Source organism: Pseudorasbora parva, chromosome 2 (genome assembly GCF_024679245.1).
Source record: "Pseudorasbora parva isolate DD20220531a chromosome 2, ASM2467924v1, whole genome shotgun sequence".
Lineage (NCBI taxonomy): Eukaryota > Metazoa > Chordata > Actinopteri > Cypriniformes > Gobionidae > Pseudorasbora > Pseudorasbora parva.
Window position 1 is genome coordinate 35255105 of NC_090173.1, and position 12482 is coordinate 35267586.

General features: G+C 39.3%; 1 protein-coding gene across 3 annotated transcripts in view; it reads right to left on the reverse strand.

Annotated features, from left to right (window-relative positions):
- Nucleotides 1-12482, reverse strand: part of nsfa (N-ethylmaleimide-sensitive factor a) — a 33042-nt gene that overhangs the window by 20152 nt on the left and 408 nt on the right. The gene's annotated exons all lie outside the window — the stretch shown is intronic.

Genomic DNA, 12482 nt, shown 5'->3' on the forward strand with positions numbered 1-12482 from the left:
CACTCCAAGCTAAACTGAAAGGTTGGCAGCCCTGCATATACAGATCAGTTCATCTGATGAATAAAAAACTGAGGGGTAGCGCAGCACTGTTTTACTTGGTCAAAACAATCATACTAAAATATACAGGTCCTTCTCAAAAAATTAGCATATTGTGATAAAGTTCATTATGTTCCATAATGTAATGATAGAAATTAAGCTTTCATATATTTTAGATTCATTGCACACCAACTGAAATATTTCAGGTCTTTTATTGTTTTAATACTGATGATTTTGGCATACAGCTCATGAAAACCCCAAATTCCTATCTTAAAAAATTAGCATATGAAAAGGTTCTCTAAACGAATTAACTCTAAACACTTGCAAAAGATTCCTGAGGCTTTTAAAAACTCCCAGACTGGTTCATTACTCAAAACCGTCATCATGGGTAAGACTGACGAAACTACCCTGTCCAGAAGGCCATCATTGACACCCTCAAGCGAGAGTTTAAGACACAGAAAGACATTTCTGAACGAATAGGCTGTTCCCAGAGTGCTGTATCAAGGCACCTCAGTGGGAAGTCTGTGAGAAGGAAAAAGTGTGGCAAAAAACGCTGCACAAAGAGAAGAGGTGACCGGACCCTGAGGAAGATTGTGGAGAAGGACCGATTCCAGACCTTGGGGGACCTGCGTGTAACACGTATAAATACTGCAATGGTAGATTAAAATAGTGGACCAGTATCAGAAAAAACTAAATTCAGTTCAGGGAGGAAAATGGCGTGTTCAATGAGACACAGACACAAGGTTTACGATACCCAAAAGTGTAGTATATTATAGTGACATAGGCTGACAGACAGTTTCAATATTTAGTTTACATGTACACAAAGATGGTACTGAGTTCATAATTGTTAATAAGCAAATCTAAGTGTTGTTTTCTCAAGTCATACACAATCATTCAAATGCTTAAAAGCTGCAACCGTCCATGCACAATGCACACAATGGGTCAGTCAGTTCATTCAGTTCAAAGAACTATAATGTATGAATGTGTGTATTGGTGTGCGGGGGTGTGTAAGGGGAGCAGCTGCAGCACCTCCTACCACACCGGCAAATGCTTGCATTCAATCTTCAGTTCAGGGCCTAGTAGCTCGCCATCCATACAAGAAACCTGGCCAGTTCTCGTATGATTAAGTCACTCAATACAGCAGTCTCAACATAAAATGGAGGCATCTGCAGCAGCTCAACACATCGACTCCCACACACACACAAACTAACAGTGCACAGCCATATTTATAGGGAAATGACGCGGTCTCCTTGCAAAATCTCGCGATACTTGTACAAATCTCGCGATAACGTGGGTGAGTGGAGATTCATGAGAACAGAGCACATAGCAGGAAATAACCAGGGTTACATGCGGAAGCAGTGGACTGAGTCTGAAGTAGAAACATCCAGAGCCACCGTGCACAGGCGTGTGCAGGAAATGGGCTACAGGTGCCGCATTCCCCAGGTCAAGACACTTTTGGGCTACAGAGAAGCAGCACTGGACTGTTGCTCAGTGGTCCAAAGTACTTTTTTTCAGATGAAAGCAAATTTTGCATGTCATTCAGAAATCAAGGTGCCAGAGTCTGGAGGAAGACTGGGGAGAAGGAAATGCCAAAATGCCTGAAGTCCAGTGTCAAGTACCCACAGTCAGTGATGGTCTGGGGTGCCATGTCAGCTGCTGGTGTTGGTCCACTGTGTTTTATCAAGGGCAGGGTCAATGCAGCTAGCTATCAGGAGATTTTGGAGCACTTCATGCTTCTATCTGCTGAAAAGCTTTATGGAGATGATTTAGTTTTTCAGCACGACCTGGCACCTGCTCACAGTGCCAAAACCACTGGTAAATGGTTTACTGACCATGGTATTACTGTGCTCAATTGGCCTGCCAACTCTCCTGACCTGAACCCCATAGAGAATCTGTGGGATATTGTGAAGAGAAAGTTGAGAGACGCAAGACCCAACACTCTGGATGAGCTTAAGGCCGCTATCGAAGCATCCTGAGCTTCCATAACACCTCAGCAGTGCCACAGGCTGATCACATGCCACGCCGCATTGAAGCAGTCATTTCTGCAAAAGGATTCTCAACCAAGTATTGAGTGCATAACTGAACATAATTATTTGAAGGTTGACTTTTTTTTGTATTAAAAACACTTTTCTTTTATTGGTCGGATGAAATATGCAAATTTTTTAAAGATTTTTATGAGCTGAAAATCTCAAAAAAATGTGGGTTTTCATGAGCTGTACGCCAAAATCATCAGTATTAAAACAATAAAAGACCTGAAATATTTCAGTTGGTGTGCAATTAATCTAAAATATATGAAAGTAAAATTTGTATCATTACATTATGGAAAATAATGAACTTTATCACAATATGCTAATTTTTTGAGAAGGACCTGTATTTGAGTGTCTAAAGTTGTTATAACGTTACTCTGCGTTCACTAAACGGCTGGTATGAGACACTTTAGAATATCATATTAATAAAAGCTGGATGATGTGTTACTAAATGACATGCAATGAATTTTTTTAATATGTTGAATGGTGCAGAAAATGCTGTATTAATGTTCCTTTTTGCTGTTTCTGATTATGCTGTGTTAGCCACTTGACAGAATAGTGTTGTCTCTGAGGCATGGTACAAACATGGTACTTGCAGTAAATCAAGAACTAGAGATTTAAACAATAAGACTAAACGTTTTGAGATATAATGAGTTTTCTGTCGATACAGGTTAAAACGCATCATATATTAAAGCATTGTTGGTGTTTCCATGGATTCCACAGAAGTAAAACCGGAAAATTTGATGGTAACGTGGATACAGGCAACACAATGAAACAGTCCATAACACTGGATTTCAGGATCACACAGATTTCTCTGGATTTAAACATTGCTGGAAACATTTGGTATAAAATCTGACATATTGCGCCTTTAACATTGCATTATGAACTAACAATGAACAGTCTTTGGCCAAATAAAAATAAAACAACTGGCTGGCCAGTAGATCTTAATAACAGGGAAATCAGCTAATGGTTCAGTAACCAAAGAAGCCAAGTTTTAATTTAATTAACGAAATAGAACAAAAGTCTGTTAGATGGTGCAGTCAAAGAAAATGACTCATGAATGTTTCATGGTCCTTGGCACATTTTCAGAGACATTACTGAGGTTTTGCACTGAAATCATAAAAATTGTGTCTTAATTATCGTGAAGATTCTGCCGATAATTTTTACATTATTCTTTTGAATTATAACAATTGAACAACATCAACATAATTTCTGTAAGTAATGAGGAACACTTGCCTGCATAATAGCACAAGATGAATAATATTTTTTTTTTTTTAAAAACTCAATGCAAAAAAAAAAACCTTGAACCGAAGAAAAAGCAACCTAAACTGACATTCTGAAAAGTCTGATATGCATTCATTAAAAAAATTGCAAAAATCGCACCGGGGGCCTTGTCCCTGAGCAGTACCCTCAAAGGGACATTTTGTTTCTTTACCACTGACAAGTTCATACCTTAAGTGTACATAATAATACTCTAAAGTATGAACATTTTTAGGTAAATAAGATACAAAGTTGTCCATTTAAGTGTACTGCCCCAGTGACAAACTGTTGTTCTCCTAAAGGTCCATTTTTTTCACAGGTGCTTCTGACGTTACATGGATGACTTTTTCATGTACGACAACGTTGCGCAACATTAATAAAATACAGTAAATTGATGGTCAAAAACATCGAAACAAAGCCACGAATCCAATACTTTCATAGAAATGTGTTTTGCGTTTGATGTAAATCTGCTGTATGTGAGTTCATAATTTATGCTGTAACTTGGGCTATGTTATAAAATAATGGCGGTAAAAATAACTACAATTCTTAGTAAATAATCAGTATACTGAAAAAGAGGTTTGCTTGTGTCATGTAAATACAGCTCTGGAAAAAATTAAGAGACCACTTAACATGGATTTCTCAATGTTAAGTGGACTCTTGATTTTTTTGCAATGACACCTTTAGTTGCAAGTCAGAAAAGCAATAATCCATGGCTCCCTATCAGCATGCGCAATAAACTCACCACAGGCCCTCACACCATTCAGTCATTATAGTTGGCCCTTTAGTGTTCAAACTCAAATTAACCGTTATTTGTCTGAGAGTGAGAACACAGGCAGATGACCTTGAGTTGTTATCGGTTTATGCTGATGGCATTGTGACGCAGCTTAGGCATTGTACCGCTGTAGTGCTCCCTCGAACCGTTGCTACCAAGAAGGGTCATAGCAACAGGGGTTACAGCCTGTCAGCTCTCAGGACACTAAGAGCGAGCAGAAAGCTAGTGTAAGTGAAGCGAACAGCTCAATCTGGCAAGCGAGACAAGCAGAGGCAGAGGGCATTCGGAAAGCATACATACCTTGAAAAATATTACAACCTTTGGGGCCAATGAATGCACGCAAGCAAGAGGGAGGGCAAAAGGACATAAGACAAACAGTTGAGACAGCCAGCACCACATTGAGCCGAAGACTGCATGTGGTGGAGAAACAATATAGAGTGTGCAGCATGAGGCAGCATGCAGAGCAGAATCAGGACCAACTGCAAGTGTGGTTGAAGGAGCAGCAAAGGCAAACCAAACCCTGCTATGGTAGGGAAATGTATAAGTACATTTTCCACTCATTTTAAAGGTGAAACATTTGATTAATATGGCTTAAATGCACATGCTGAAGAATATCAAATGTGACTAAACAAAAAGCAAAAATATATTAAAAAAAATAATAATAAATAATAATATATATTTGCAGTATATAGGGGTGTATGAGCGCATGATAAAAAATCATTTGGCTATAACCTATGCTTAAAAGGTGCCATGAACTGGATTTTTTAAACTGTTGTCTGAGGTCAACTAATGACATTCGTGACAAGGGTTTTTACAATTAAAAAACATCATAACTTATAAGTAATAGGCTATTTTCTACACTGGTTTTGAGTCTGTCTTCTGAACGCTGGGTTTTGATGGGTAAACGCCCACGGCTAGGATTGGATAAGATTTGCATATTTAATGAGCTTCAATTCCGCTGTCAATTGACATGAGGGAGGGATTGTTTTGGAGGCGGCAACCGGAATAATTATCTCGATCACAGGGCTCTCAAAACGTATTTATCAAACAAAAACAATGATTTACCATTCATCAACTCGCATTTTTTATTTTATTTTATTACTTGGCCTGCCTGATTGGTGGATATAAGCGCGAACCACACACATAAGCGGGTGCGCACTCTTCTAATATCAAGTCAAGAGAGTGAAAAATTCTAGCCTAGAAATCTAGACGCACCCTAGCGGCAGCAAATTTAAACTGTAAAAAGTGTTGTCTAGGAACTCTCAATACCCTTCTGAGCTGTATTCCTCACATTCTGGACGGGCCAATCACGTGGTGTATACAGTCGGTGGGCGGGGCCATAATGACGACGGCCGAGTTGCGTTTGCGTGCTTCTAGTAAACACAGAAACTGGTGAATGGCGGCGGTCTTTCGAATCAGCTTTGACTGCGATGCTGGAAGACTTGGAGTTAAGCTTTTCTCTGAGAAAACAACAAAGAACGGCACTGAAGTCATTCTTAAAAAGGGAAGATGTGTTCGGAGTTTAGCCGACCGGATACGGTGAATGTTTAATCTGTCAGCGAGCTCTGTTTCACTTTCGTTGCTCTGGTTGGTGTAGCGCTATCCTATCGCGTGCAGAGGGAGTTTGAAAGACAACCGTTTATCCGCCCCCTCGGACTGAGCCCTGTCAATGGTGAGTTTCCAGACCAAACATCTTGATGTGGGTCTGGCTTGTCGGGCTATGAAAATGAACAACTCAGATCAAGAAATTAACATTATTTCATTTCTGCTATTTAAGATTCACCGGCCTGGCAACCTGGTTACGTTTTGGTCTGGAAAACAAAAAGCCCAGGGACGTTGGGTTTTGCGAGCCCCCTTGCCCATAACATTTACATGTCCAATCTGATCTGTTCTGATCAAGGGGGTAATCTAGCGCTCGGAAAGCGTTCCACCCATAGGGGCGGCCATTGCTAACCAAGCCATCACCTGCTGTTAGCATCCCATTGACTCCCATTCATTTTTGAGTCACTTTGACAGTGAATAACTTTACATCTGAGGCGTTTAAAGACTCCATTTGTCCATTGTTTATTTATAAAGAAACACGACAATGCATAAAAGGCTCCATTACCTTGTATTTTACACTATCGCCCCGCAGAAGCTGTTTTTGTAAAAATAGGCTAACGATTGCGTCATAACCAACGCGACTCTGTCGCACAGTTGAGAAATTACCGTATAGACCTGAGGAGACGCTCGCAGGCAATCTTTTACTGTCTATGAGACAGTCGGGGGGACGTGGAGACATAAAGTTCGATAAAGTCAAGGAGGAAGAATGGGGAGAAGCCCATAGTGAGCCAAAAGCAACAGGACAAAACATTTAAACAACGTGATTCAGATTTCACTTTCCACAACTACTAGAAGACCTACAGCTGTCAGACAGGTTGCTTACGTTACATCTACGTCGTCAAGCTCACGCCCGTTTCACACATTCTCTGTCTACAGTGCATGTGCGGTGCGTGTTGCGTGTTGCGTTGCGTTGCGTTGCGTTGAGTATGCGTTGCAGGAGCCCCACACCCTGTAGTCCTTTCACATATGCTGCGTTTGCAGTCCGCAACTGATCCGCTGTTGCATACCACAAACACAGCATTTATTCATTATTTTTTATTTAAAATCCAAAAGTTTTTACTGAACATGCCTCGTCAGAATTCCAATTCTCTTTGTTTACTCTTTATAGAAGTCAGGTTACGTAGGCTACATTTTATTAAATTAATTTATTCATATTTATATACTTTAGATTTAGCTCACACAAGTGGCAAAACATTTAAACATAGGTTATAGCCTTAAATCACAAACGTTTTAAATTAGAAACTTACAATTGTCTATTCAAAAACAGCTGACTCTCGTCTTTTCTTTTGTTTTTACACCCTTTTAAAAGAAATCCTGCAGGTCAAAAAGAACTTTGCTATTCACCTCCAAGAAAGTACGAGTGCTCTCCATTATGGCACATTTTTTTTACCTAAATGCCAGGTAAGGTGTCGTTTTGTTGCTTTACTTGAGAGAAAAAAAGCCATGTGTTGACTTTGAAACAAGAGTATATTTTAAATGATATGCATCTGTGGTGAAATTACTAGATTTTCGCGTCAGTACATGTTTATTTTAATGCGAACAATGTTCTATCACTTTAATGCAGCAACGCAGCGCAGCAAAAAATAGACTCGGTACGAAAACGATCCGTGCACTGCTGCAGACGCAATGCACCTGGAAAGGACTGATGGACAGCATCTGCATGCAGTGTGAAAGCTGTCGTCCGTTAACATGGGTACTGAAAAAGATACGCACCGCACACGCACTGCAGACGGAGTATGTGTAAAAACGGGTGCCAGTCTGAGCCTGCGCAGTTCGCTCAGCCATCAGGAAGTGAGTGCCTCTAATTGACCTCATTTTCCGCCGTTGGCATCTATGGGATCGCTCTGTCCATTTCTTTTACTGTCTATGGTTCTGATCCCAAAACGCAATGAATAAATAAGAGATTTTCATACCAGTGTGCTGGTATGCTCTGTTAGACACGTCACGTAAACATAATCAATACAATCTGTAACAATGCAATACTATCACATAAAAAAAAGTGTGTTGCACCATTCCTGTCGGATCCAATATAGAAGAAACAGCGTTGTGTTTTAATCTCAATGTCTGCAAATCCAGCTTGACCTGAGACTTACATTTATATTCAATCATTTAGCAGACGCTTTTATCTAAAACGACTTACAAAAGAAGAGAGCAAAAACATGGCCAACAGCATGCAAGTGCTGTAAGAAGTCTCAGGTAAATCGAGCATAGTACACTTTTTTTTTTATAACCAAAAAAAAAACGAAAATTGAATTCAATAGTTAAGTGCTAGTCTTTATTGGTCAGGTGCAGTTGGAAAAGATGTGTCTCAAGATGTTTTTTGGAAATGGCTACAGACTCGGCTGCTCGAATTGAGATTGGCAGGTCATTCCACCAGGTGGGAAAGGGCCAAAAAAAAGGTCTGTGAGAGAGTTTTCATGGCTCTTTGGGATGGCACCACAAGGTGTCATTCACTTGCAGAAGGCAAGCTTCTGGAGGGTGTGTAAATCTAAGTCTGAACAAGCAAGTTTAGGATTGTGTGAGTTTAGGAGATTATCTTGCTATTCTCAATCCTCAGTAACGTGATCAGTTTAGCTGCACGTGTCGGTGGGCGGGGCTACAGATACAGAAGCAGCGTACACAGAGGCGTTGTTTCACCCTTCTAATACGTCATTGATTTGAGAGCCTCGTTTTCTGGACCTGGTGTCTATAAAAGCTTTTCTTTTACTAACAATGAAGTTTTCATTCTTTTTCAGGATATTCTTATATTACCATGACCTTATATATATATATCAAAGGCTCAAGGGAAAGCTGATTTCTCAATTCATCACCCCTTTAATTTGTTAAAACATGACTAATAATTGCTGTTCTTATGAACTTATGGCCGGTGAATTTCAACAAGTGAAATAATATTCCTTTCTTGATCTCTCTCTCTCTCTCTCTCTCTCTCTCTCTCTCTCTGTGTGTGTGTGTGTGTGTGTGTGTGTGTGTGTGTGTGTGTGTGTGTGTGTGTGTGTGTGTGTGTGTGTGTGTGTGTGTGTGTGTGTGTGTGTGTGTGTGTGTGTGTGTGTGTGTGTGTGTGTGTGTGTGTGTGTGTGTGGTTCACGCTTATATCCACCGATCGGACAGGCCAAGTAATACAATTAATATTTTATTCAATTGCAGGTGGATGAGAAATAAATCATTTTTTTGTGATAACGACATTTATGAGCCCTGTGATCGAGAGAATCATTCCGGTTGCCACTTTCAAAACAATCCCTCCCTAATGTGAACTGACAGGGGAGCTGAAGCTCATTAAATATGCAAATCTTTTCCAATCCTATAGTCGTGGTCGTTTACTTCCGTCTCCAGTGCGGCACGCCCACCAAAACCCAGCGTCCAGGAGACAGCCTCAAAACCAGTGTAGAAAATAGCGTTATTAACTTATTAGTTATGATGTTTTTGAATGTAAAAACCACACCAACATCATTAGTTGACCTCAGACAACAGTATAAAACAATAAAAAATTCAGTTTATGACACCTTTAAATTTCTCCTAGTCATGTTTCCTGTTCATTTCATGTGCTCCCTGTGCTTGATGTGTTATGTTTTGATTGGATGTTCTAGTCATGTGGTTCTCTGTTCTGTTCTGTCCTTGGTTCATTGTTTATTGCTTTCAGGGAATTATTTGTGTATAGCTCTCATGATGTTCCTATTGTCTGGTGTCATATTTGTTCAAGTATGTCATGGTTCAAGTCAAGTCTTTTGTTTTGATCAAGTTTTGTAAAACAAATCTGGGCATGGGTTCAGTTCAACTCGCCTTCAGTGGATTCATTACAAAAAGAACTATTGTCTGCGCCTGAAATCTCAACAAGATTTAAACAACGACGCTGCAGTATGATTCATCGCTAAATAAACAAAATAAAATGCTGCTTGCCATTTTATTTGTCAGTGTACAGAGTAAAAATCTATTTCAAGCAGCCCTACTCTCCATGTTTAATGAGGTTGGGCCTCTGGAGAGATATTCAATGAAAAACGAGGAGAAGCCTGATCGATGCTGTTGGGGAAAAAGCTCCTGACTGCACAGAGGACGTCCTGTCACAGGTTTGAATCCAACAGCCCATGTAACCAGCTAATGACTTTATCTAACCTAAGGGTATGAATGAGCATTATTAGTGTATGTGCCAATTTCATAAGTGGCACACATTACAGAGTTAAGATCAACAGACAAACAAAGTTTCAACCAAAACAGAGGTTTCTGGCCTTCACATATGGCTAGACTACTGGATTACACTGGGACGCAGGGGCAGCTTGTATTACTTTCAGTTTATGGATTGTGCCCTTGATGTATCACACTTAATGGAGGATGATCCTTATATCATATAGTGTGCAAAGCATGAAAATTAGGACAACTATCACAAAGAAAACCTCTGCTTAAAACACTCCCTGTCAAATGATGCAGATCATCAAGCTTCCTGATTGGTTGATCGCAGAAGGCTAACTGAAAGTCATTCTTAGAAAAATAGAAAAATAAAGAAAATGCATTAAAAAAATTAAGAAAAGTGAATAAAAACAGCATTAAATGAGCTCGTATATTTTATATCATGCTATATCATGCCTTGCAATTTTGAGAATCTATTTTTTCTTTCTCTCTCTCTCTCTCTCTCATTTGCTTTTTATTATCCCAGAAGGATATTTATGACTTCCTGGACAGAAAGAGAACTTTTAATCTCTTCTGATCAAGAGCCACATTGTTTCGTGGCTCAAGTGGCATGCATTTAGCTGCTTGATGAGAAATAATTGCATGATGAAGATTTCAAAATGTGAATTAGTGAAGTAAAAAGCTATCGTGGTCTGCTTTAATGTAAATCAATGCCACAATGCTGTTTGAATTATAATTTTTTGTGTCATGCACAACGATAAAACATTTTGTCATGCATGGCCTTTGATTAGAGCTATGATTGATGGAGCGGATTTCTCAACAATGTAAATTATTAATTAGATTTTAATATACTTTAGAGCTCGGCTGTTATTTCAGTGCTTATGCCACTTTTTGCTGCACACAGAAGTCTATACAATAATACAAAAAGATTTATCTTACAGTCATTTTTTATTCAATAGAGGACATGCATATTAGTGGTTCAAACAGAAGCAAGAAGTGTTCAATTAAAGGAGGGAAAATGGAATTATGGGGAAATGCGACCTACACATGAGACACTCACACATATCTTATATTCTTCCTTTTACTCATCACAACAGATATTGAGCAGAAACCACATATAGAATCTCACATATATCTAAAAAGCATTATGACAGACACAACCAGACTGCATTCACATACTCATTGAGAAGGCAGTTAAAGTATTAAGTAATTTAACACTGAGATCTGAACTCTGTGTGTGATGAATGCCCACACAGCGTTTTGTATAAGGCTTGGTCTGGTTTGATCATTGCAGCATACAAAAAATGTCTCATCATAATCAAAAGTCATATCTCAGCTAAAAAAATGAGAATAACAGTTGTTATTTTCCAGTTTGTGTTCTTCTCATTCTCATCTTGATTTACTCTGCCTTGAGTAGAATCACAACAGGGAACATGATGGGCTTAATAAACAATTGACACAGTCTGACTCATCTTTGTTCAGCTTTTCCCACAGCTGATAGTGGGTGTGTGAAGGGCATTCACAAATTTCCGAATAGCTTTCACCTGCTTTTTCAATTGAATCTCCTCTCTAACCTTTCTCACACTAAAACCAATAAGAACCGTGACAGCCATATATATAATGTGTTTTTTGTGTGTGTTCATGTTTTTGTGACTCATGTCACTGTGGGGACATAAATTGAGGTCCCCATGAGGGAAACAAGCGTATAAATCCCACAGAATGGTGGTGTTTTTTTGTGTTTTTTTTTTGAAAATGTAAAATTGCATGAAGTTTTGTGTGATTTAGAGGTAGGATTAGTGTGAGGGGATAAAATATACAGATAGTACAATATAAAATCATTACGTCTATAAAGAGTGTTCACACAAATATTACTTTTTTTTTTTTTAATTCTATGAGAAGTCTCAGTTTACTCAAATAGACTGCAAAAATGATGGCATTTTAAAAGCATTATTCACAATGACAAGCAAAGCACTGTTGCCGATGCATCTGCAGCATGGAGAGAGAGAGAGAGAGAGAGAGAGAGAGAGAGAGAGAGAGAGAGAGAGAGAGAGAGAGAGAGAGAGAGAGAGAGAGAGAGAGAGAGAGAGAGAGAGAGAGAGAGCTTTGCACACTCAATATACGAATTGAGGGAGCAACGTGTTTCTGTGGACATTTTGAAGCGAATGCATCATTTCGTAAGGGGAAATGGTAGGCTTGCTCAAGGTTATACATAGCGAGCTCTCAAAGCAGAGGCACTGGTGTGATGAGCTTATGTGAGCATTACGCGAGCCATGTCAAGGTTAAATCCACTGAACGATCACATTCGTGTCATTTCATTCATGACACCGTTTAACTGCAGTACAGTAACGTTACATTCTACTGCAAACGTACAATACCAACGTTATTAAATAATTAATAATGAAACAACCGCCTGCTGGTTCATCTTGTACTGTATCGATGGGCTATAGCATAGAGCAGCCGTTTCGGTTGTATTTTAATCTTTTGCTAGAAACAACCAATATCCTCTATTTCTCGACGCATGCAAATACTGGAAAAATGAATAGTCTCGTGCCAGCGCCGAGATTCGAGTAAGTTACTCATCTGAGTTTATAATTATTTTTGTGCTAAGCTTCCCGTATAACATTATTCCTGACCCGTAGTTGCGTATTAGCATGCTATGAATAAAG